Source organism: Salmo salar, chromosome ssa18 (assembly GCF_905237065.1).
Source record: "Salmo salar chromosome ssa18, Ssal_v3.1, whole genome shotgun sequence".
Lineage (NCBI taxonomy): Eukaryota > Metazoa > Chordata > Actinopteri > Salmoniformes > Salmonidae > Salmo > Salmo salar.
In genome coordinates, this window is record NC_059459.1 from 52,593,836 (window position 1) to 52,621,079 (window position 27,244).

The following is a 27,244-nucleotide window of genomic DNA, read 5'->3' on the forward strand; positions in this document are numbered from 1 at the left end:
AGCGCAGCAGGATGGGCTATTAGCTGAACAATAGACTATTCAACCTTTACTAAAGAGTTGTCTTATAGCCGAGCTAGGTGTGAAACCCCCAACCTACAACAAATAATTTGTAACTATATTTCCACATCTACCTACATACGGTTAATGTTCTGAAAAATATTAAATATATATATATATATATATATTGGTCATGGCTCCCAAGTGGCGCAGTGGTTTAAGGCATTGCATCTCGGTGCAAGAGGCTTTACTATAGTCCCTGGTTCTAATTCAGGCTGTATCACATCAGACCGTGATTGGGAGTGCCATAGGGCGGCGCACAATTGGCTCAGCATCATCCGATTTTGGCCGGGGTAGGCCTTCATTCTAAATAAGAATTTGTTCTTGCCTGACTTAACTAATTAAATAAAGGTTACACTACGAGAATAACATTTCTACACCCTACATTTCTCATTCTAGTCTAACCAATACCAAAACGGAGATTCAGTGAAAATAAAAGATCTCATTGATTTATCAAGACCAGTCCCCATGCTTCTCTCAGATCAGCACGAAATGCTGCTAAAATAGTTGTAGGCTATTGCTTCTAACTTGAATATGCTCTTTAACCCTTGTGTAGTCATAACATTCTGTAGACTGCCCTTGTCCTAATGGTCAAAAATGAACCGCCTTCACTAAACCCCTAAAATAAAGCAGCTTAAATTAATTTTGAACCCCAAATCTAATTTACATGAAGAAACAACCTGTCATTCATCACAAACTTTGTGAATATCTTGGTTTTCCTACTGCACAATGCAGGAAGACTGCATTTAATCAGTGGACATCACTCATTTTTATTACAACACACCTGTCATAATTGTTTTCTTAACTAAAGTAGAGGTTTATTATTATTATTGTTATAGCTAAAGGTTCTGCATAGGTGTAAAAATATTTTGTTTTATTAAGAGATAGCACTTGTATAACATAAGAAAGTAGCAGAAATGTGCAGTAAGTAATTTTGAATGCATTTTATTGAAGGGAAACAATAACAGTCTGAACTTTCTTGACAACATAGTGATATATTTTATATACTTTACATTGAGGAATTCAAATACAAAATACTAGTCTTCTCCCATTTTTTTAACCATTGCCCCACCCACAAGGTGTATAAACAACAACAATAAACAAGAGTAAATTAGATAGATACAAAAACAAAAACTTGAAGAACATAAATCATTCAACTCTAATTAGCACATGTAAGACAGTATGCAAGTGTGTGTGCATGGACTTTGCAGATTTATTTCTCACATGTGCAGCACATAGTATTTGTTTTACAGTCCTTCTTTGGGGGGCAGAATTGGCATCTCCTCATCTTTCCTGCCCGAGCTGCAGCCTCAGGTGGATCAGGACAAGTTTCATCCCCCTGAACAGCTTCCACAAGCACTGCACAGGCTTCTGTGTGGGGGAGGCGCTCCCTTCATAGAATGTGTAGGGTTATAAGTGCCTTTCCCAGCTGCTCCAGGAACACCCTCCTCTTGTTCCGCTTATCAGGCATCCAGGTAGGTTTGATCTTGTTCCATATCATGAAGTCATTGTATGACGACACATCAATGATGTTATGGAAGATGACCAGGGGCCAGCGGGCAGTCATCCTCCTGCAGCTGTAAGTACCAATCACCTTGTCCAGGTTGTCAATGCCTCCTTTGTTGTGGATGTAGTCCAGGATGATGGCTGGCTTCCTGTCCTCATGATCATTGATCTCAGCCATTTTGTGCAGTGTGCTCAGGAGGACCACATTCTTGTTCTTCTTTGGGAGGTAAAAAAATAGAGTGGTGATGGGGGTAAACGCAAACTTTGATGAGAAGGCCTCTTTCCCCCTTGTTGCAAGGAGTGCAGGGGGGAGCTCAGGCTTGTTCTTTCTAAGTTTGCCAACCAGGGTGATCTTCCTCTTCTTGAGCTGCTGGCTGAGTTCATAAGAGGTGAAGAAATTGTCACACGAGACATTGTGCCCCCTCAGTCCATCTGTCACATCAAGCACAACCCGCATGCCCTGGTTCTTCTCTGGGCCTCCACTGGTCGGCTTCCCTGTGTAGACTTCCATCTTCCAAGCATAGCTGGATTGTGCGTCACAAGCCACCCATATCTGGATGCCAAACTTTGCTGGCTTGCTGGGCTTATACTGCCGGAAAGGACAGCGACCTTTTGACAAAAGAGATTACTATCAGTAATTAGTATCAGTGTCACAAAAAACAATCACACAAATTAATGATATTACAGCAATACAATTAATAGTGAAAATCACTAACATTACAGATATGAAAATGAAAATGTACCTCTGATTGGAACCAGTTGCTCATCCACTGTTACTTCAGTGCCAGGGTTGTAGAGGTATGGCAGACGCTCCACCCACTTCTTCCAGAGCTCTCTTATGGCCGCCAGTTTGTCTCTCTCACTTTTTGCAGGTCTTGACTCACGGTTATCAAATCGTAGTATTCTTCAGAAAGTGTGAAAGACTTTCAGTGGCAGTCTGCATCCCATAGACTACATGTAGCCTCACCTCGGGACTTATACTCACCCGCTAAGATTAGCAGCCCTATGTAGGCATGCAGGTTAATCTCATCCATCCTTTTCGAGTTGTCTCCATATTTCCGGAAACCCTACAAATTTGTCATCACCAGGATGCTTTTTTCGATGGCTGGTGTGATGAACATGTAGAATGTTGAGGCGATGTCCTGGGCATCTGCAAGTGCATGTCTTCTGGGCCCTGGGGTCATCCTTATGACATTTTGTGCTGCCATCCTGCCCTGGTTGTCATATGGGGACAAGGACCATGTTATTTTGCTGTTCTTTGACAAAAATGTCTCTCTTTCAGCTTGGGGGATTTCTTCATCATCTGAAGATGATGCATCGTGCTCTGGGTTGTATTCTTCCCCGTCTTCTTCTTCAGGTACCTCATTCTCTTGTAAATCCTTGTTCTCTTGTTCCTCCTGGACATCTGAAATCAGATCTATGACCTGTTGGGCACTGAAATGTGCACTCATGGCTTCAGCAAAGAGAGAACTGGGGGACTGTCATCTGCAGCACCTGTATAGCCTCTGACTGCATTCCCCATTAGTAAACAATGCTTTCAATAAATGTACAGTTTTTCTCAAATGTTGTTTATTTTGTCTGTGAACTTGAGTTATGTGTGGGGTCGTGGAGCGGAGATGCTGCACATACACAATAAAGTGTTAGATTTGTCTGAGTTCAATCAGTAGCACACATCTCAATTTATCATTGTGTGTGTGCGTGTGTGTCTTTGGTTTTTGTGTTCTTTAAATGATTTTGTAACTGCCGGGTCAAAAATGACCCTAAAACATTTTTTGTACCCTGGTGGTGTACAGCTTTCATGTAAATATGAACAAAAGCGATATTTCACTTTTTATAATGTTGGGGTCACTCTAGGAAAAGTTATCAAATTTCAAGTTGAAAAAATATCATTTAGGGGGTTTTCTCTGCTGTTAAACATAGTAGCGGGTCATTTTTGAACCGTAAGACAACACCATGGTTAAATAAATAAGACCTACACCACTATTAACAGCATATTACTCAACACTAGTGAGACTCATGTTGCCTACGGTAGACCTACAGTATATCGAAAAATACATTGTTTTAGTTTGAACGTGCCGTCCTTGGCCAGCTCTCTTGCTATCTCTCTCAGAATGACCTTCTTGATCCTAATCAGTCAGGTTTCAAGACTGGGCATTCAACTGAGACTGCTCTTCTCTGTGTCACGGAGGCTCTCCGCACTGCTAAAGCTAACTCTCTCTCCTCTGCTCTCATCCTCCTAGACCTATCTGCTGCCTTTGATACTGTGAACCATCAGATCCTCCTCTCCACCCTCTCCGACCTGGGCATCTCCGGCGCGGCCCACGCTTGGATTGCGTCCTACCTGACAGGTCGCTCCTACCAGGTGGCGTGGCGAGAATCTGTCTCCGCACCACGTGCTCTCACCACTGGTGTCCCCCAGGGCTCTGTTCTAGGCCCACTCCTATTCTCGCTATACACCAAGTCACTTGGCTCTGTCATATCCTCACATGGTCTCTCATATCATTGCTATGCAGATGACACACAATTAATCTTCTCCTTTCCCCCCTTCTGACAACCAGGTGGCGAATCGCATCTCTGCATGTCTGGCAGACATATCAGTGTGGATGACGGATCACCACCTCAAGCTGAACCTCGGCAAGACGGAGCTGCTCTTCCTCCCGGGGAAGGACTGCCCGTTCCATGATCTCGCCATCACGGTTGACAACTCCCTTGTGTCCTCCTCCCAGAGTGCTAAGAGCCTCGGCGTGACCCTGGACAACACCCTGTCGTTCTCCACTAACATCAAGGCGGTGACCCGATCCTGTAGGTTCATGCTCTACAACATTCGCAGAGTACGACCCTGCCTCACACAGGAAGCGGCGCAGGTCCTAATCCAGGCACTTGTCATCTCCCGTCTGGATTACTGCAACTCGTTGTTGGCTGGGCTCCCTGCTTGTGCCATTAAACCCCTACAACTCATCCAGAACGCCGCAGCCCGTCTGGTGTTCAACCTTCCCAAGTTCTCTCACGTCACCCCACTCCTCCGCTCTCTCCACTGGCTTCCAGTCGAAGCTCGCATCCGCTACAAGACCATGGTGCTTGTCTATGGAGCTGTGAGGGGAACGGCACCTCTGTACCTTCAGGCTCTGATCAGGCCCTACACCCAAACAAGGGCACTGCGTTCATCCACCTCTGACCTGCTCGCCTCCCTACCTCTGAGGAAGCACAGTTCCCGCTCAGCCCAGTCAAAACTGTTCGCTGCTCTGGCACCCCAATGGTGGAACAAGCTCCCTCACGACGCCAGGACAGCGGAGTCAATCACCACCTTCCGGAGACACCTGAAACCCCACCTCTTTAAGGAATACCTGGGATAGGATAAAGTAATCCTTCTAACCCCCCCTTAGCCTCTCTAGGCTAGGCGGGACGAATTCGTCCCACCTACGTAACAGCCACTGCTATCCTGTGGCGCGATTTTCAAAACCTTAAAAATCCTATTACTTCAATTTCTCAAACATATGACTATTTTACAGCCATTTAAAGACAAGACTCTCGTTAATCTAACCACACTGTCCGATTACAAAAAGGCTTTACAACGAAAGCAAAACATTAGATTATGTCAGCAGAGTACCAAGCCAGAAATAATCAGACACCCATTTTTCAAGCCAGCATATAATGTCACCAAAACCCAGAAGACAGCTAAATGCAGCACTCACCTTTGATGATCTTCATCAGATGACAACCCTAGGACATTATGTTATACAATACATGCATGTTTTGTTCAATCAAGTTCATATTTATATCAAAAACCAGCTTTTTACATTCAGAACTAGTATACCTCCCGCAAACTTCCGGGGAATTCGCTAACATTTTACTAAATTACTCACGATAAACGTTCACAAAAAGCATAACAATTATTTTAAGAATTATAGATACAGACCTCCTCTATGCACTCGATATGTCTGATTTTAAAATAGCTTTTTGGTGAAAGCACATTTTGCAATATTCTAAGTACATAGCCCAGGCATCACGGGCTCGCTATTTAGACACCCGGCAAGTTTAGCACTCACCATAATCATATTTACGATTATAAAAGTTTCATTACCTTTTGTTGTCTTCGTCAGAATACACACCCAGGACTGCTACTTCAATAACAAATGTTGGTTTGGTCCAAAATAATCCATCGTTATATCCGAATAGCGGCGTTTTGTTCGATGCGTTCCAGACACTATCCGAAATAGTAAAGAAGTGTCACGCGCATGGCGCAATTCGTGACAATAAAATTCTAAGTATTCCATTACCGTACTTTCGAAGCATGTCAACCGCTGTTTAAAATCAATTTTTACGACATTTTTCTCGTAGAAAAGCGATAATATTCCGACAGGGAATCTCCTTTTTGGCAAACAGAGGAAAAAATCCCAAAGGCGGGGGCGGTCGGGGTCACGCGCATAAGCCAGTGTCTCTTGATCGGCCACTTGAGAAAGGCGATAATGTGTTTCAGCCTGGGGCTGGAATGACGACATTCTGTTTTTTCCCGGGCTCTGAGCGCCTATGGACGACGTGGGAAGTGTCACGTTAGAGCAGAGATCCTTAGTAAATGATAGAGATGGAAAAGAAGTTCAACAAATGGTCAGACAGGCCACTTCCTGTAAAGGAATCTCTCAGGTTTTGACCTGCCATTTGAGTTCTGTTATACTCACAGACACCATTCAAACAGTTTAGAAAATTTAGGGTGTTTTCTATCCATATGTAATAAGTATATGCATATTCTAGTTACTGGGTAGGAGTGGTAACCAGATTAAATCGGGTATGTTTTTTATCCAGCCGTGTCAATGCTGCCCCCTAGCCCTAACAGGTTAAAAGATTTAGATGCACTATTGTAAAGTGGTTGTTCCACTGGATATTATAAGGTGAATGCACCAATTTGTAAGTCGCTCTCGATAAGAGCGTCTGCTAAATGACTTAAATGTAAATGTAAATGTAGAACAGCGGGAACGTTTCCCTAGTCAGCGCCATTATTAGTGCAATGCCCCTTAAATATTTTGGAGATTATTTTGTTTTCAAATGATGTAAAATGAGCGAGAAAAAGGCCAGTCTTGTCACGTTCTGACCAGTAAAGGGGTTATTTGTTATTGTAGTTTGGTCAGGACGTGGCAGGGGGTGTTTGTTTTATGTGGTTCAGGGTTTGTTGGGATATGTGTTTATGTAGAGGGGTGTTTGTTTAGAGTGTTCCGGGGTTTTGGTTAATGTTCTGTTAGTATATTTCTATGTTCTAGTCTAGTCTTTCTATTTCTATGTTTAGTTGATGGGGTTGACCTTCAATTGGAAGCAGCTGCTCTTCATTGCTTCTAATTGAAGGTCTTATTTAAGAGGGGTGTTTTGTCACGGAATTGGTGGGAAGTTGTTTTTGCACTGCTGTGTGTAGCCTGCATTACTGTTCGTTCGTTTTCTTGTTTTGTTTATTTAGTGTTCAATAAGTTAAAAAAAAAAGTTTCAAATGAGCACTCAACCCGCTGCGCCTTGGTCCACCTCATACGACGGCCGTTACAATTCTTGAACATGGGGTGAGACATTGTTTCTAATTTGTAAATAAAGCCAGTTTGTTATTTAGAATTATTTATTTCTGTTTTTAGAGGGAGAAAAAAAAAAACTACAGTCATCTCATGGGTCTCCCAGTCGAGGCCGTCACAGGTATTGAACATGGCTTGCACTGCTATGCAGTGTCTTAGACAGTTGTGCCACTCAGGCACTGTACAATGTGACTGGTCGGGAGTGGCAAACAATACTACAGTAAGAGAAATATTCCTAACATAATAAAAACCTTAGTGTAACAACAGTTTTATTCCGTAATACTGAAGTCGTGCACAATTATCAGTTTCTATTTAGGTTTATGTCGCCCATTCATTGTCAGTTAGACACAGTAGGACCCAAAAGTATAATCAGTGCTCTAACTCCCCCTTGCCCTGATCTGGAGCAATGAATTGGTGACGCAGGGTACCGTACTGAGCCACAAATTACCTATAAATCCTGCGGCGTAAGCCCACAACTTTTAAAGGAGGAACCACGGTATGCTATTTCTTCAAATATGCAGACAGATGGATTAAAAGTATGTTTACATTGTAATACTTCTGACAGACAACTTTCTAGCTCCGCCCACAACTTCCAGACTTTATAGCGTTCCCAGAAAGCATGGATTACTGAGTTATTATTAGATGTACACTTAAGACATGACTCTGCCGTTGTGCTGTACAATTTGTGAATTTTCTCTCTGCTTTTTAACATAATGTATGTAGTTTTTTTTTTTATCAAGTATCACTCATGTAAGTAATTATAGGTCATATTTCCTAGAAATCTGGAAACACTTGGCAGTTACTTTAACATATTGGACCACGCATACAGCCTATGCATGGTCTGTATTATCAGATTGTCATTATCAAATCAAATTTTATTTGTATTTTTTTTTTTCAAATCAAATCAATAAACATTATCGCCTGTAGCCAAACTGATGCAGCATAGTGGCTATAAATACTGTGGCAAAGAAGGGGGTCGAGTGATAAATGGCAGATATGTGAGGGCAGAACTAATAAACGGGCTCTGCCCGATCACTAAAATGGCCACCCCAATCAGAACTACAGATCACAAAATGGCCAAAACTACAATTCCCAGAAGCAAGGGGAACCCTCAGAAGGTGGAGCCGACCCACAGATAAAGGGTCAAGAAAAACCAGAGAGAGAGAGAGAGAGAGAGAGAGAGAGAGAGAGAGAGAGAGAGAGAGAGAGAGAGAGAGAGAGAGAGAGAGAGAGAGAGAGAGAGAGAGAGAGAGAGAGAGAGAGAGAGAGAGAGAGAGAGAGAGAGAGAGAGAGAGAGAGAGAGAGAGAGAGAGAGAGAGAGAGAGAGAGAGAGAGAGAGAGAGAGAGAGAGAGAGAGAGAGAGAGAAGGATCTATGAACCATAGAGAAAGAGACAATCTACATTGGCTGGATTTACCGTGTACCAGCTGGATTGTTTTGGACTTACCTGTTGGCGTTTAGACCTGGACCTACCGAGAACCAGATTTGTGTACCGAACCCTGCTATCCTTGACCTTACCTGCGGTCTGGGTGGACCAGGACAGAGAAACAAACATACAGGTACTGTCATGTTCGAAATAACTTTAATTCTGGGCTGACTTTGGTGACAGTTTCCCACTTAATTTGTGACAAACGCTCCTAGCTTCGAAGAGGTTTGCCACAATACATAGGCTGAAGCATGGGGTTTGTCCATCTGCATTCACCCCATTGGACACAATATCTTGATGTGTTGTTATTATTATTAATAATTATTATTTTATTAGAAATAGTTATCAATGATCATTCACTAGAAAAGGTACAATTTTGGGGGTTCAATTACAAAGTATGTCATTACCATTTTAAGACACCATTGCCCATTTAAGAGCTCTGTTGTGCAGCTGCACCTAAACCATGCTTGAAACTCCAGTTGTAACTGCAATTGTATGAGTAGAGAAATAAGCGTGGTATCAATGGAAAACTGGGATACCCTCCTTCTTAACAAAGGTCAAAACTGCTTTCAAAAGTGTTTTCCTGCGATTGCATTAAGAATACATGTTTCCCTCCCTACCCACTGCACACACACTGGTTGAATCAACATTGTTTCAACGTAATGTCAATTAAATGACGTTAAAGAAATGTGGAATAGACTTGAATTGACGTCTGTGCCCAGCGGGTATGGCTCTCGCAACTTGAATGTGCCTTCAGATTAATATTTCTCTTGCATATAAAACACAACAACAAGCCTTCTAGGTACAGTTGAAGACGGAAGTTTACATACACCTTAGCCAACTACATTTAAACTCAGTTTTTCACAATTACTGACATTTAATCCGAGTAAGGATTCCCTGTCTTAGGTCAGTTAGGATCACCACTTTATTTTAAGAATGTGAAATGTCAGAATAATAGTAGAGAGAAGGATTCATTACAGCTTGTATTTCTTTCATCACATTCCCAGTGGGTCAGAAGTTTACATGCACACAATTAGCATTTGGTAGCATTGCCTTTAAATTGTTTAACTTGGGTCAAACATTTCGGGTAGCCTTCCACAAGCTTCCTACAAAAAGTTAGGTGAATTTTGGCCCATTCCTCCTGACAGAGCTGGTGTAACTGAGTCAGGTTTGTAGGCCTCCTTGCTAGCACACACTTTTCATTTCTGCCCACAATTTTTCCTATGGGATTGTGATGGGCTTTGTGATGGCCACTCCAATACCTTGACTTTGTTGTCCTTAAGCCATTTTGCCACAACTTTGGAAGTATGCTTGGGGTCATTGTCCATTTGGAAGACCCATTTGCGACTTAACCAAGCTTTAACTTCCTGACTGATGTCTTGAGATGTTGCTTCAATATATCCACATCATTTTCCTTCCTCGTGATGTCATCTATTTTGTGAAGTGCACCAGTGCCTCCTGCAGCAAAGCACCCCCACAACATGATGCTGCCACCCCCGTGCTTCACGGTTGGGATGGTGTTCTTCAGCTTGCAAGCCTCCCCCTTTTTCCTCCAAACATAACGATGGTCATTATGGCCAAACAGTTCTATTTTTGTTTCCTCAAACCAGAGGATATTTCTCCAAAACGACGATCTTTGTCCCAATGTGCAGTTGCAATCAGTAGTCTGGCTTTTTATGGCGGTTTTGAAACGGTGGCTTTTTCCTTGCTGAGCGGCCTTTCAGGTTATGTCGATATAGGACTCGTTTTACTGTGGATATAGATACTTTCGTAGCTGTTCCCTCCATCTTCACAAGGTCCTTTGCTGTTGTTCTGGGATTGATTTGCACTTTTAGCACCAAAGTACGTTCATCTCTAGGACAGAACGCATCTCCTTCCTGAGCGGTATGACAGCTTCGAGGTCCCATGGTGTTAATACTTGCGTACTACTTTTTTGTACAGATGAACGTGGCACCTTCAGGCATTTGGAAATTGCTCCCAAGGATGAACCAGACTTGTGGAGGTCTACAATTTTTTTTTTCTGAGGTCTTGGCTGATCTCTTTTGATTTTCCCATGATGTCAAGCAAAGAGGCAGTGGGTTTGAAGGTAGGCCTTGAAATACATCCACAGGTACACCTCCAATTGACTCAAATGATGTCAATTAGCCTATCAGAAGTTTCTAAAGCCATGACATTCTGGAAGTTTCCAAGCTGTTTAAAGGCACAGTCATCTTAGTGTATGTAAACTTCTTACCCACTGGAATTGTGATACAGTGAAATAATCTGTCTTAACAATTGTTAGAAAAATTACTTGTGTCATGCACAAAGTAGATGTCCTAACCAACTTCCCAAAACTATAGTTTGTTAACAAGAAATGTATGGAGTTGTTGAAAAACACTCCAACCTAAGTGTATGTAAACTTCCGACTTCAACTGTAAATACGTAAACTTGTCTACTATGGGATTGTCTAATTTTGTTTTAATAACAACATTTCATGGCAATAATAGTAGCACTGAAAAATTACATCCTGAGTGATAAAGTATAGGTTTTGAATTACCCCCCTTGACATTTAATTCACCCTACCCATCCTTTCCCCTGCCCCTCCTTCCCCCAATCCCCACTCGGATATTTCATGGGGCTTGCCAGCTGTCACATTAGAGTCAGACAGTGTTCTACTACACGCTGTTAGCGGCATACGCCTTTAACTTCACATTAGAGGGAGGCTTTTCATCCAAAAGGAAGTCAAATGATCCATGAGTATTATTATGTCATTTGAAAACAGGGCATTATGAGAGAGGAAGTCATAAGTCGACTCCATTGCCCCCTAATGCAGTAGCTGGGGCTGTGCTTTCCCCCAGGCCCTGTGCAGTATTTTATTATTGATGGGTTGTTTTCTCTTTAAATCAGATTATGGAAGGAAAAACCTGTGCTTTGTTAACTAATGGAACGTTCGTTGTTTATGTTGAATACTAATGAATGTGCAAAATATAAACAACTTCCTCTTGATGAGATTTTTATTGTGTAGCATGTGATCTTGAAATCAATTGAACAATTAATTACTGAATGAATGATTAAGAAATGGGTGATTGCAGTTCGAGGCTATTGGCACTGAGAAAATTTCAGGTCTGCTGAGCGCTGCGAAAACAATTCTGTGCACCTTCCAGCACACGTTTTCCATGAACACTGAGGATGTACCCGCTTTAAGTTTGTTTTTACAGTGGCCAAGTAGGCTACTGTGGCTATATGATCATAATGTAGGCCTACCAGGGTGGGCTACCATAAACAATGGAGAAAATGCATCCTATAACACTCTAACTTGGAAATAGCTGTTCTGTCATTCAGCCAACAGTACCAGCCAATGTCTGGTGTTCAATATAGGCCTACATTCCATGAGACTTTCTGTGAGAAAAAAACATACAGGGCTTGACTATAACCTGTTTATCCACTTGTCATTCAGACAAGGAGGTGACTGAAAATGTTTTTTTTTTTGTGTTGTGTGATGCAAGAAATCACATTACAAAATAAAATGCATTATTATTCACTGTCATAGGTGTCGTAGGGTTTAGACCAAGGCACAGCGGGTTGCGTGCTCATCATTATTTATAAGTGAACACAAAAAACAATAAACGACAGTATTGCAGGCTAAACTAACAGCAGTGCAAAGACAACTACCCACAAAGGGACAGGTGAAAAACAAGCTCCTTAAGTATGACTCTCAATCAGAAACAACGATGTACAGCTGTTCCTGATTGAGAGCCACACCAGGCAAACAAAGAAATACACAACATAGACAACCTAGAATACAAAACAAGAACATGAACACATAAATACAACACCCCTCTAAGTACACACACACACCCCGAACCATATAAAACAAATACCCCCTGCCACGTCCTGACCAAACTACAATAACCAATAACCCCTTATACTGGTCAGGATGTGACATTCACATAACATTACAGAGAATCAGACAAATTATGCTACCCTCTGCCTATTGGCTACTTAGCTAATTCAAGCCTGTCTTAAAATACAATACTTTACGAGAAAAAAAAGCTCTTTACATGACTTGCTTTTCAAAGATGTCTAGAAATCTGCATGTTTTGTGCTCTTGTAGGAAGCCCTCCCCTATTGCTGACCACAAATTTTCTATAACTGGGCTAATAACTAACTGGAAATTATATGAACAAAATGTGCACATGTGGCTACATGCAGCTCTTGCTTTGATCTCATCACCACAGCTGTAAACACAGTCCAGTTCAAAGTAAATGGCACAGATCCATATTTGGCAATGGTCTATTTGCATATCGGCCAACTGCAGGTCTGATTGGTTATGCCGCAAGAGTACAGGTATGGGCTGAGTCTTATGCTTTAGAATCCTCCTCCATGCATTCTGGCTACAACAATCTCTTGCCGAGTTTGTTTTGTTTCGGTATATTGCATTGAAAGTGGCTAATATTGAGTTGATTCTATCTGTTAACTAACAGGGAAAACTCTATAAATTTCAGTGAAGTTCAATCTCATGCTTCTCTCTGTAGGCTGATAGTTCTTCTGTGTTCTGTGCAGCAGTCCCAATGGAGCTGCGAGGCAGTCTCGGGCTACTGCACACCCGCGCACATGTGCAGCTTACAAGGGAACATTGTTCGCAACTGATAGCAATCTTCTTCTTCAGTGAAGCTGTTTCCAGCTTTGCCCAAGGTCAACAGCCCTCAGTGGTTGTCATAGACACGCATGTAAGAGAGAGGTCTTCACTATTTATCTGACTTGGCCTTGAACGACATTGTTCATAGAAGTGACCTCCATACGAAGTACAATATTCCCGAATACAGTGCAATGCACATCATGAGTGTTCAACAAACACAGCCAAGGCTGACTATATTTTTAATTTTGCTGCAGGTCTAGGCTACTGGTAGGTATACAATACGTGTTACAGAAGACATCCAGACATCCACAAATACCTACAGCACAGGAGGCTGCTGGGGGGGTGGCTCATAATGTCTCGAATAGAGTAAATAGAATGGTATCAAATGCATGGAAATGTGTTTGATGTGTTCTATATAATTCCATTGATAACGATCCAGCCATTACTATGAGCCTGTCCTCCCCAATTAAGGTGCCACTGGCCACCTGTGACCTACAGAGAGCCTAGCATATTTGCAATACCCAATCCCCCACCTCGTATAAAACAGCTTAAACTGTTAAAACTGTTTGGGAAGTGGGGACATGAAGTTTGAAAATAAACTTAAACTACTGAGGATTATTAGAATCCTTTGTGGTTCATCCCCTTCTCTCTGACTCCACTGGATCCACCATCTTTGGCAGGCTGTATCGAATAATTTGCGATGCTGCGGTTGAATTTTCGTGTGGCACCATACGACGCTGATCGATGGAGAAGGGGAAAAGAAGAAGCAGTTTCTTAGTTGCTTGGCAAATTAGCGTTTCATCTCAGATCTCGGCCCACATTTTGAGGAGGGGAAATAACACGCGTACTCACTGCACCCATTGAAGTTTCCACCTACACACTCAGTGTATGGACGCCGAGACGATACAAGACAAGAAAGCAGCAAACTCTGTGGCAGAGGAGAGAAAAACATATTTTAAATAAAAAGAAGGGAAAGTGTTTACAGTTTCCTCATTGAGATGGTGGGTTATTAATGAAATGTAGGTCATGGATTTATGTACCTATCTATTTAGGCAGATGGGGTGAAGTCAGAGTGGGTTTCTCGGCTGTTAAAACCTGTTGGGGCTACAGGTTAGCAATGAACCCCGAGCCGGGATTGCTAACAAGGCTGGAAATTCAAAACATCAAAAATCTAATCATTTCAATTTCTCAAACAATCAACTATTTTACACAATTTAAATGATAAACATCTCCTTAATCTAACCACATTGTTCGATTTTCAAAGAGGCTTTACGGCAAAAGCATAAAGTTAGATTATGTTAGGACAGTACATAGCCACAAAAGTACAAACATCCATTTTCAATTCAAGGTCAGGCGTCACCAAAAGCAGAAACCAGCTTGAATTATGCACTAACTTTTGTCAATCTCCATCAGATGACACTCCTAGGACATTATGTTATACAATACATGCATTTTTTGTTCCATCAAGTTCATATTTATATCCAAAAACAGCATTTTACAGTAGCGTGAAATTCAGATTTTTTCTTCTCTGAAATGCTTCCGGTGAACATAACAAAATTACTATTCGAAAACATTGGTAAATTATAATATTGTCATTCAAAGAATAATATATTATCATCTCGTAATTGCTACCGAATGGCCAGATCTCAAAATAACTTTACTGGGAAATCACATTTTGCAATAAACGGGGTGCTATGCTAAGAACAACAGGCTATGCTATACAGTTAGCATCATCTAAAATCGATAATAACATTGTAAATATCCCCTTACCTTTGATTATCTCCATCAGAAGCCTGGCATCCCAGGTCCGGAAGGCATCACAGGTCCGGAACAAATGTGGTTTCTTTTGACAAAGTTCATAATTTATGTCCAAATAACACCAAGTACTTAGCGTTCATTATGCTCCCACAAAACGTGGTGGGGGACTGTAAAATCACGCCGAAAAGCTAAAAAAACCTAGTAAATAATCTATTTATGTTCGTTCAAACATGTCAAATGTTGTTTAGCATTAATCTTTTGGTCCATTTTTAACGTTAAACATCAGTAATATTTTCACATAACCTATCCTATGTCGAGATAAACAATGAAGACAAAACTCACGTTTCTCAGATTTATGCGCAGGCGCAAAAAAATGAAGTGATGACATGTCAACTTCCTTGGATTCTAATTTGCTCTCTGTTTATCATAGACGCTTCAAACAACTTTATAAAGATCGTTGACATCTAGTGGAAGCCGTAGGTGTTGCGAAATGAATCCTTTCTCACTATGGTATCTATAAAACAATGACACTAAATAGTACAGTCACAAAATTCACATTTTTTTGGATCTATTTTTCACAGGTTTTTGCCTGCAATATGAGTTTTGTTATACTTACAGACACCATTCAAACTGTTTTAGAAAATTCAGAGTTTTCTATCCGAATGTGTTAATAATATGCATATCCTAGCTTCTGAGTTGGTGTAGGAGGCAGTAAAAAATGGGCACATATTTTTTTCAAAATGTCTCAATACTGCCCCCGAGCCCCAACAGGTTAATTATTCTCAGTAGTCCTGAATAATCCTTAAGCAGTGAGGTAAAAGCAGATGCAATGAGGGGGCCATTCCAAAAATCTGTGCAAAAAAAGAAAGATTTAGAAAAATATGCAAAATAAAAATATTCGAGGACTAGGTAGATGTTTTTTGGTATTACTGGTTGTAATTTAGTATCATTGAATTTTGCAGAATTTTAGATTTGAATTGTGTTTTGGGCTGTTAAGCAGAAACTCAGGGGGACATAACTTATTGCAGTTTTTGGATGAGACCTGCATTTTAAGGAGGATTCACTGCAAAAAAACTTGATTGAAGTGACTGCGTCAAGCATGATGTTTGTCGTTGTAAATGAAGAATGGACAGAATGCCTAAAGAACTGTGGTTTAGAATTGTACTTAAAAAAAGCGGCTGAACATTATTTATCTGGAGAGAACCAAATGTACTCGTATACTGGTTGAAAATGGCAGAATCATACTAGTCACATGTGCTGAATACAGGTGTAGACCTTACAGTGAAATGCTTACTTACGAGCCCCTAACCAACAATGCAGTTAAAAAAAAAAGATTGGAATAAGAAATAAAAGTAACAATTAATTAAAGAGCAGCAGTAAAATAACAATAGCGGGTCTATATACAAGGGGTACTGGCACAGAGTCAATGTGTGGGGGCACCGGTTAGTTGAGGTAATATGTACATGTAGGTAGAGTTATTAAAGTGACTATGCATAGATGATAACAACAGAGTAGCATCGGTTTAAATGGGGGAGGGGGGCAATGCAAATAGTCTGGGTAGACATTTGATTACGTGTTCAGGAGTCTTATGGCTTGGGGGTAGAAGCTGTTTAGAAGCCTCTTGGACCTAGACTTGGCGCTCCGGTACCGCTTGCCGTGCAGAAGCAGAGAGAACAGTCTTTGACTAGGGTGGCTGGTGTCTTTGACAAATTTTATGGCCTTGCTCTGACACAGCCTGGCATAGAGGTCCTGGATGGCAGGAAGCTTGGCCCCAGTGATGTACCGGGCCGTTCGCACTACCCTCCGTAGTACCTTGCGGTCGGAGGCCGAGCAGTTGCCATACCAGGCAGTGATGAAACCCATCAGGATGCTCTCATCGATGGTGCAGCTGTAGAACCTTTTGAGGATCTGAGGACCCATGCCAAATGTTTTCAGTTTTCTGAGGGGGAATAGGTTTTGTCGTGCCCTCTTCACGACTGTCTTGGTGTGCTTGGACCATGGTAGTTTGTTGGTGATGTGGAAACCAAGGAACCTGGAACACAGTGGCTGTACAGTAACATGCTATAAATTACATCATATTTTACATTGACATTTTAGACATTAGGCAGACACTCTTAAAAGCAACTTACAGTAGTGAGTGCATAAATGTTCTTACTTTATCATCAGAGCTCAGGCTCTGCGCTTCACAATGCTGTATGGAATTTGACTGACAGCTATTCTGAACTTGAGCACCACACGAGACAAGAAGTAGCCCCCATCCCTCCCGCAAATTGAGCATCTTTTGCTAAATGTTTGTTGTCTGGGTGAAGGAAATGCTGTAAATGAATAGTAATCAATATATTTTTAAAGATGAGACATTGAGGATTATAATATATACCTCTGATGTCAAAAAAGCAAGCCATACACCCGTGCACTTCACATTTCCATATCATAAAACTCATGTCATGCACAGTGTTGACATTTATGATCACTATGTTTGACGTACAATTACAAGATGTCATACCCTGAGTTGTTCTGAACAGAATTAACCTGTTTGTCTATCGTGAAGAAAATTTGCCATAGAACACACATCTGAATTCACTCATGAATCCTTTCTACGCGCACCGAAATTAAGTTGTGTTTCTCTGAATTGCCTTGTGAAAGCCTAACACTGTAAGTTTGCATTTTAAAACTTAGCTAGTCATGTTGGCAATAGAACAAGCTTACAAATGATACCCACTTGACCCAGATTACAATTTAAAATGGGCCCTTTTTGGATTGCATAAACAACATCAGCAATTGTTTGATGACGGGGATGCAGGGTTGTGATCCAAACAAAACGACTGCAAAGTGTGCTTGCTCAAGTTCCTCAATGGCACAGCTAGGAGAGCTAAAAAAAGCATCTTATAGTTGAAGACTTCTTTGAGTCATAAAAGTGCATTGAAATGACTTGAACTGTGCAGACTTCGTAGACGTGTGTGGCCAGATGGAGACACCGGTTAGACCTCTCAGTCAAACCCTTGTCATTTGTGTCTTATGTTGCGCCTACCCCACATTTTCTGGGAATTTTCTTATCATATTACTGAACATATTCAGAATATTTTCATTTCTTTATTTACTAATATGGTGAAAAGTACAGTAAAATGCAAATAAAATCAACTGTATGATTTGGATTCAGTCTTGTGTCAGGTGAACTCGGTCTTCAACTTTGGACTAATAATTTCCCCATAATCTCCACTGTTCACTTTCAATTGCTACCATGCTTATGAATATGCATTTCATATTTCTTCTGTATGAAATATTTCAAATTAGCCCTATCCATAAAGGCCAATTCATATGAGTGTAAAAAGTTAAAGAACAAACATCCATTTTAATCTTTTTTTCCGCACACCATTTTTCTGCATTAGCCAGATTTCATTTTTGAATCTTTTGACTTATCCTGGCAGCACTTCAGTTTACAGTGTTGAAGCAAGAGGGTAAAGTTCAGAATGTACAAGTAAACAACAATAAAATAAGACAGCAACAACTAGGTAAGAGACCTGCATCACTATACTTAGAGCTTTGCTGTTTCTAAAAGGACGTATTATGGTATTTTTGAAAGCTTTAATTTTTTTGGGGGGGGGGGGCCCTGATACTACACACCAAGGACAAGGAAGTGATTTGCTGTTTAGGGTAAGTTTGCAAAAACACAAAAAGGTGTCTGGAGCCTTCTATAACATGCCGGTTACATCAAAAATAGTGATTTGGTTGTAAAAAGAACTTCTCCTTTAACCTCTATGGGCTAGGTGGGACGCTTGCGTGGGACGCCAGCATATAATGTCACCAAAACCCAGAAGACAGCTAAATGCAGCACTCACCTTTGATGATCTTCATCAGATGACAACCCTAGGACATTATGTTATACAATACATGCATGTTTTGTTCAATCAAGTTCATATTTATATCAAAAACCAGCTTTTTACATTAGCATGTGACGTTCAGAACTAGCATACACCCCACAAACTTCCGGGGAATTCGCTAACATTTTACTAAATTACTCACGATAAACGTTCACAAAAAGCATAACAATTATTTTAAGAATTATAGATACAGACCTCCTCTATGCACTCGATATGTCCGATTTTAAAATAGCTTTTTGGTGAAAGCACATTTTGCAATATTCTAAGTACATAGCCCAGGCATCACGGGCTCGCTATTTAGACACCCGGCAAGTTTAGCACTCACCATAATCATATTTACAATTATAAAAGTTTGATTACCTTTTGTTGTCTTCGTCAGAATACACACCCAGGACTGCTACATCAATAACAAATGTTGGTTTGGTCCAAAATAATCCATCGTTATATCCGAATAGCGGCGTTTTGTTCGTGCGTTCCAGACACTATCCGAAATAGTAAAGAAGTGTCGCGCGCATGGCGCAATTCGTGACAATAAAATTCTAAATATTCCATTACCGTACTTCGAAGCATGTCAACCGCTGTTTAAAATCAATTTTTACGACATTTTTCTCGTAGAAAAGCGATAATATTCCGACAGGGAATCTCCTTTTCGGCAAACAGAGGAAAAAATCCCAAAGGCGGGGGCGGTCGGGTCACGCGCCTAAGCCCAGTGTCCCTTGATCGGCCACTTGAGAAAGGCGATAATGTGTTTCAGCCTGGGGCTGGAATGACAACATTCTGTTTTTTCCCGGGCTCTGAGCGCCTATGGACGACGTGGGAAGTGTCACGTTAGAGCAGAGATCCTTAGTAAATGATAGAGATGGAAAAGAAGTTCAAGAAATGGTCAGACAGGCCACTTCCTGTAAAGGAATCTCTCAGGTTTTGACCTGCCATTTGAGTTCTGTTATACTCACAGACACCATTCAAACAGTTTTAGAAAATGTAGGGTGTTTTCTATCCATATGTGAAAGAAATGTAGTAGAATATAACACAATAGATCTGGTAAAAAATAATACAAAGAAAAAAACAACTTCTTTTTTTGTAGGCCATAATTTATTTCAGCCCAGGTGCAATGTAGATGTTGGCCACTAGATGGCTTCAGTCTATGTGCAAAGTTTTAGACTGATCCAATTAACCATTGTATTTCTTTTCCAAATATTGTATCATAACTGCCCAAATGTGCCTAATTTGATTATTAATAACTTCATTTTCAAAATTGAGCACTCTCCTCAAACAATAGCATGGTATTCTTTCACTGTAATAGCAACCCAAAATTGGGCAGTGCAGTTAGATTAACAATAATTTCATCTTTCTGACAATATCATATGTCTATGTCCTGGAAAATGTTCTTGTTACTTGCAACCTCATGCTAATTGCATTAGCCTACCTTAGCTCAATCATCCCGTGGAAGGGACACCGATCCCAAAGAAGTTAAAGGATCACCCAGCTCTAGTATATAGTACCAGTCAAAAGTTTGGACACATGTACTCATTCTTTATTTTTACTATTTTCTACATTGTAAAATAATATTGAATACATCAAAAATTATGAAATCACACATATGGAATCATAACCAAAAAAGTGTTAAACAAATCAAAATATATTTTAGATACTTCAAAGTAGCCACCCTTGGCCTTGACGACAGCTTTGCACACTCTTGGCCTTCTCTCAACCAGCTTCATGAGGAATGATTTTCCAACATTCTTGAATGAGTTCCCACATATGCTGAGAACTTGTTGGCTGCTTTTCCATCTCATCCCAAACCATCTCAGTTGGGTTGAGATCAGGTGATTGTGGAGGCCAGGTCATCTGATGCAGCCCTCCATCACTCTCTCTTGACAGTCACCTAGGATAGGGGGCGCTACAGCGATTTTTGAAAAAAATTTGTGCCCATTTTAAACGGCCTCCTACTCAAACTCAGAAGCTAGGATATGCATATAATTAATAGTTGTGGATAGAAAACACCCTAAAGTTTCTAAAACTGTTTGAATGGTGTCTGTGTATAACAGAACTCATATGGCAGTCAAAACCCCGAGACAGATCGTAACAGGATGTGGAATTCTGAATTGCGGACTCAACTTCATCACTTTGCCTATAAATCACACCGTGAGCTATGGTTCATTGAGCACATCCTATGGCTTCCACTAGATGTCCCCAGTCTTTACAAAGTGGTTTGAGTCTTTTACTGTGAAAAGTGACTGAATGAGAGGCTGTTGGTCTTGGTCACATGGGGAGGGCCATTGCCATTATGATGCAGGCGCCCCTGGCTACCCTCCCCTTTCGAAACGTTTTGAAAGACAATGCAACCGTCCCCCTTGAATATTATTGGAGCTCTGGTTGAAAAAGGCCCTAAAGATTTATGTTATACAACGTTTGACATGTTTGAACGAACTTAAATATTTATTTTTTTTGCATTTTGGTGACAGAGAAGTCCCGTGGACGACGGTACATTTGGAGCAGCCTTCAGAACGCGCTAACAACAAGAAGCTATTGGGACATAAATGATTAACTTTTTCGAATGAAAATACATTTGTTGTGGACCTGGGATTCCTGGAAGTGCCTTCTGATGAAGATAATCAAAGGTAAGGGATTATTTACAATAGTATACAAGAGTAGATTTGATATGTGATTGTTCCAAGATGGCGCTGACCTGTAACGGTAGCCTATTTTTCTGAGTATCCCAGTAAAGTTATTTTTAAATCTGGCATTGCGGGTGCTTTCACGAGTTGTTAAACTAGAATTCTTAGAATGACAATATTACATTTTAATATTACATATTACATTTTAAAAATGTTTTCGAATAATAATTTAGTAAATTGTAGCGCTGTTTCACCGGATACATTTGAGGGAAAATAGTTAGTCAACGTTACGCACCGACGTAAAATGCTGTTTTTATATATAAATATGAACTTTATCGAACAAAAGAATGCATGTATTGTGTAACATAATGTCCTAGGTGTGTCATCTGATGAAGATTGTCAAAGGTTAGTGCTGCATTTAGCTGTTTTTTCGTTATTTGTGATGCATGTGGTTGGTCGGAAAATGGCTATGAATACTTTGACGATATACTCCTCTAACATTATCTAATGTTTTGCTTTTGCTGTAAAGCCTTTTTGAAATCGGACAACGTGGTTCGATTCAGGAGAGGTATCTATAAAACAATATAAAATAGTCCTATATTTGAAAGAGAAAAAAAAATGAAATGTTTCTATTGTTCGGTTATGAATATGGCGAAATTATTTTACGCTGGATGTTGATCCCGCATACAGGACGGAGAACTGCAAGAGGTTCTTCTTATGGGTATGTGGGACGCTACCTTCCCACCTGGCCAACATCTGGTGAAATTGCAGAGCGCCAAATTCAAAACCAGAAATACTCATAATAAAAATTCATAAAACATACAAGTGTTATTCATCGGCTTAAAGATTAACTTCTTGTTAATCCAACCACCGTGTCAGATTTCAAAAAGGCTTTATGGCAAAAGCATACCATGCGATTGTCTGAGGACAGCGCCCAGCACACAAAACATTACAAACAGTTACCAGCCAAGTATTGGAGTTACAGAAGTCAGAAATAGCGATAAAAGTATTCACTTGCCTTTGATGCTCTTCATATGGTTGCACTCACAAGACTCTCAGTTTCACAATAAATGTTCATTTTGTTCGATAAAGTCCCTCTTTATATCCAAAAATCTTTTTTTCATTAACCTGTTTAGGATAGGGGGCAGTATTGACACGGCTGGATAAAAAACATACCCGATTTAATCTGGTTACCACTCCTACCCAGTAACTAGAATATGCATATACTTATTACATATGGATAGAAAACACCCTAAATTTTCTAAAACTGTTTGAATGGTGTCTGTGAGTATAACAGAACTCAAATGGCAGGTCAAAACCTGAGAGATTCCTTTACAGGAAGTGGCCTGTCTGACCATTTCTTGAACTTGTTTTCCATCTCTATCATTTACTAAGGATCTCTGCTCTAACGTGACACTTCCCACGTCGTCCATAGGCGCTCAGAGCCCGGGAAAAAACAGAATGTCGTCATTCCAGCCCCAGGCTGAAACACATTATCGCCTTTCTCAAGTGGCCGATCAAGGGACACTGGCTTATGCGCGTGACCCCGACCGCCCCCGCCTTTGGGATTTTTTCCTCTGTTTGCCGAAAAGGAGATTCCCTGTCGGAATATTATCGCTTTTCTACGAGAAAAATGTCGTAAAAATTGATTTTAAACAGCGGTTGACATGCTTCGAAGTACGGTAATGGAATACTTAGAATTTTATTGTCACGAATTGCGCCATGCGCGCGACACTTCTTTACTATTTCGGATAGTGTCTGGAACGCACGAACAAAACGCCGCTATTCGGATATAACGATGGATTATTTTGGACCAAACCAACATTTGTTATTGAAGTAGCAGTCCTGGGTGTGTATTCTGACGAAGACAACAAAAGGTAATCAAACTTTTATAATAGTAAATATGATTATGGTGAGTGCTAAACTTGCCGGGTGTCTAAATAGCGAGCCCGTGATGCCTGGGCTATGTACTTAGAATATTGCAAAATGTGCTTTCACCAAAAGCTATTTTAAAATCGGACATATCGAGTGCATAGAGGAGGTCTGTATCTATAATTCTTAAAATAATTGTTATGCTTTTTGTGAACGTTTATCGTGAGTAATTTAGTAAAATGTTAGCGAATTCCCCGGAAGTTTGCGGGGGTATGCTAGTTCTGAACGTCACATGCTAATGTAAAAAGCTGGTTTTTGATATAAATATGAACTTGATTGAACAAAACATGCATGTATTGTATAACATAATGTCCTAGGGTTGTCATCTGATGAAGATCATCAAAGGTGAGTGCTGCATTTAGCTGTCTTCTGGGTTTTGGTGACATTATATGCTGGCTTGAAAAATGGGTGTCTGATTATTTCTGGCTTGGTACTCTGCTGACATAATCTAATGTTTTGCTTTCGTTGTAAAGCCTTTTTGAAATGGGACAGTGTGGTTAGATTAACGAGAGTCTTGTCTTTAAATGGCTGTAAAATAGTCATATGTTTGAGAAATTGAAGTAATAGGATTTTTAAGGTTTTGAAAATCGCGCCACAGGATAGCAGTGGCTGTTACGTAGGTGGGACGAATTCGTCCCGCCTAGCCTAGAGAGGTTAATCCACTGGCTCAAAGGCAGTCACAACAGGCAGGCGAAAAATCCAAATAGTATCATAAAGTTCGTAGAAAAATGAAAAACAATGTTTATAATCAATCCTCATGTTGTTTTTAGTCATAATAATATTTCAACCCGACAATAGCTTCGTCAATATAAAATAAAAACAAGAAAGGCGTGCTCTCGGTTGTGTGCAGTAAACAGGTCTGGGGACTTTCCACTATCCACTTACTCAGAGTGTTCTTACTCCCTCATTTTTCAGAATACAAGCCTGAAACAATTTAAAGACTGTTGACATCTAGTGGAAGTCATAGGAAGTGCAATTTGAATCCTAAGTCATGGGATACTATATAGGCATTCAATATAAAACTACAAACAAACAAATCGCACTTCCTGGATGGTTTTTTCTCAGGTTTTCGCCTGCCATATCAGTTCTGTTATACTCACAGACAATATGTTAACAGTTTTGGAAACTTTAGAGTGTTTTCTATCCGAATCTACCAATTATATGCATGTCCAAGCTTCTGGGCCTGAGTAATAGGCAGGGCACGCTTTGGGCACGCTTTTCATCCGGAGGTGAAAATAGTGCCCCCTACCCTAGTGAGGTTAAATCACCCTTACACAGCCTGGAAGTGTGTTTTGGGTCATCGTCCTGTTGAAAAACAAATGATAGTCCCACTAAGCACAAACCAGATGGGATGCAGAATGCTTTGGGAGCCATGCTGGTTAAGTATGCCTTGAATTCTATATAAATCACAGACAATGTCACCAGCAAAGAACCCCCACACCATCACACCTTCTCCTCCTTCGTTCTTTACGGTGGGAAACACACATGCTGAGCTCATGCATTCACCTACTCTGCGTCTCACAAACACATGGCGGTTGGAACCAAAAATCTCAAGTTTGAACTCATCAGACAAAAGTACAGATTTCCACTGGTCTAATGTCCATTGCTCGTGTTTCTTGGCCCAAGCAAGTCTCTTCTTCTTCGTGGTGTCCTTTAGTAGTGGTTAAAATAAATATAATTTGATTTGTTTAACACTTTTTTGGTTACTACATGATTCCATATGTGTTATTTCATCATTTTGATGTCTTCACTATTCTACAATGTAGAAAATAGTAAAAATTTAAAAAAAAACCTGGAATGAGTAGGTGAGTCCAAGCTTTTGACAGGTACTGTATGTCTAAAGCTGTAGTGTTAGTTTATTGTAAGGATTGTACTGTACCTTCACATAGGACATGAGGTGTTGTTCCAGTCCCTCCTCGTGACACTGAGCTACAATATGAACCATCACTGTAAACAGAGGAACAGGAGGGACAGCCAGTATTACTCCTAGCCAACAACCTCTTGAAAATATATTTGTTGTATTATTATAATATGTTGCCTATGCCACCATTTGCAGAATAGTTGCTGGCATTTGAACATAGCGTGGGAAGAAGGAATCCAGACACAATGTTGACATGTTAGACACATTTAAATGTAGGTGAATACGCATGATGTGTTCGAAATTCCTTGATAAGAACTCATTGATCAGAATACAAAAACTGCATTAACTGTCAAGTCCAGACATGCCCTTGGTGACTTGATGAGTAGTACAGACCTGTGTGTAGACAGTAGAGACCAGGTGAGTTGACAATTTGAACAACTCCTTCCTCCCATCCACCCATTTCATATCTGGACCAGAATGCTGGGGAAAAAAACTGTATCTACAGAACTGGACAAGAGCTAATTCTTTATTGAGACCGAGTAGAGACCAAATACTGGACAGAGGCAGTGGGTTACATGGATTACATTTAAATGTGAATCAGTCAAAATTCTATTCCCTTCCCATCCCTTCCCTGTCCTTCCCTCTCCTACCCTTACCTTGATGATGCCCTCCTGGAAGCTGAAGTATCCAGGTGGCAGGTTGGCAGCAACTGGCATCAACTGTTTGCACATGATGACTCTTCCATCTCTGAGCAGAGAAAGCCAGGCAGAGCCCACTGCAGTGTCAGAGCACAACACCATCACTCATTTAACCTCTTATGGCTAGGGGGCAGTATTTTCACGGCTGGATAAAAAACGTACCCGATTTAATCTGGTTACTAATCCTACCCAGTAACTACAATATGCATATACTTATTATATATGGATAGAAAACACCCTAAAGTTTCTAAAACTGTTTGAATGGTGTCTGTGTATAACATAACTCAAATGGCAGGTCAAAACCTGAGAGATTCCTTTACAGGAAGTGGCCTGTCTGACCATTTCTTGAACTTCTTTGCCATCTCTATCTTTTACAAAGGATCTCTGCTCTAACGTGACACTTCCTACGTCGTCCATGGGCGCTCAGAGCCCGGGAAAAAACAGAATGTCGTCATCCCAGCCCCATGCTGAAACACATTATCGCCTTTCTCAAGTGGCCGATCAAGGGACTGTGGGCTTAGGCGCGTGACCTGGCTGTCCCCGTCTTTGTGATTTTTTTCCTCTGTTTGCCGAAAAGGAGATTCCCGGTCGGAATATTATCGGTTTTCTACGAGAAAAATGGCATAAAAATTGATTTTAAACAGCAGTTGACATGCTTCGAAGTACGGTAATGGAATATTTAGAATTTTTTTTGTCACGAATTGCGCCATGCGCGCGACCCTGATTTACCATTTCGGATAGTGTCTGGGACGCACGAACAAAACGCCGCTATTCGGATATAACGATGGATTATTTTGGACCAAACCAACATTTGTTATTGAAGTAGCAGTCCTGGGAGTGCATTCTGACGAAGACAACAAAAGGTAATCAAACGTTTATAATAGTAAATCTGATATTGGTGAGTGCTAAACTTGCCGGGTGTCTAAATAGCTAGCCCGTGATGGCTGGGCTATGTACTTAGCTTTTTGGTGAAAGCACATTTTGCAATATTCTATTTTAAAATCGGACATATCGAGTGCATAGAGGAGTTCTGTATCTATAATTCTTAAAATAATTGTTATGCTTTTTGTGAACGTTTATCGTGAGTAATTTAGTAAATTATTAGCAAATTCCTCCGGAAGTTTGCGGGGGGGTATGCTAGTTCTGAACGTCACATGCTAATGTAAAAAGCTGTTTTTTGATATAAATATGAACTTGATTGAACAAAACATGCATGTATTGTATAACATAATGTCCTAGGTGTGTCATCTGATGAAGATCATCAAAGGTTAGTGCTGCATTTAGCTGTCTTCTGGGTTTTTGTGACATTATATGCTAGCTTGAAAAATGGGTGTCTGATTATTTCTG

General features: G+C 40.6%; 1 pseudogene; it reads right to left on the reverse strand.

Moving 5' to 3' along the window:
• Window positions 1-1,438: 1,438 nt before the first annotated feature.
• LOC123728659 (piggyBac transposable element-derived protein 4-like) lies at window positions 1,439-25,930 on the reverse strand (annotated as a pseudogene).
• Between the last annotated feature and the right edge of the window lie 1,314 nt (window positions 25,931-27,244).